At 55.0% G+C, this 307-nt stretch overlaps 1 protein-coding gene and 1 long non-coding RNA gene across 4 annotated transcripts in view; one reads left to right on the plus strand and one right to left on the minus strand.

Moving 5' to 3' along the window:
* The window catches only part of cachd1 (cache domain containing 1), a 101,332-nt gene that overhangs the window by 40,039 nt on the left and 60,986 nt on the right, over window positions 1-307 (plus strand). The gene's annotated exons all lie outside the window — the stretch shown is intronic.
* LOC123971146 overlaps window positions 1-307 on the minus strand; it is a 5,156-nt gene that overhangs the window by 2,482 nt on the left and 2,367 nt on the right. The window lies entirely within an intron of this gene.

Raw genomic sequence — 307 nt, forward strand, 5'->3', positions numbered from 1 at the left:
ATCTCCTCCCAGACCTGGACTAAAGCATCCGCCAACTCCTGGACAGTCTGTGGTGCAACGTGGCGTTGGTGGATGGAGCGAGACATGATGTCCCAGATGAGCTCAATTGGATTCAGGTCTGGGGAACGGGCGGGCCAGTCCATAGCATCAATGTCTTCCTCTTGCAGGAACTGCAGACACACTCCAGCCACATGAGGTCTAGTATTGTGTTGCATTAGGAGGAACCCAGGGCCAACCGCACCAGCATATGGTCTCACAGGGGGTCTGAGGATCTCATCTCGGTACCTAATGGCAGTCAGGCTACCTC

Source organism: Micropterus dolomieu, linkage group LG05 (genome assembly GCF_021292245.1).
Source record: "Micropterus dolomieu isolate WLL.071019.BEF.003 ecotype Adirondacks linkage group LG05, ASM2129224v1, whole genome shotgun sequence".
Lineage (NCBI taxonomy): Eukaryota > Metazoa > Chordata > Actinopteri > Centrarchiformes > Centrarchidae > Micropterus > Micropterus dolomieu.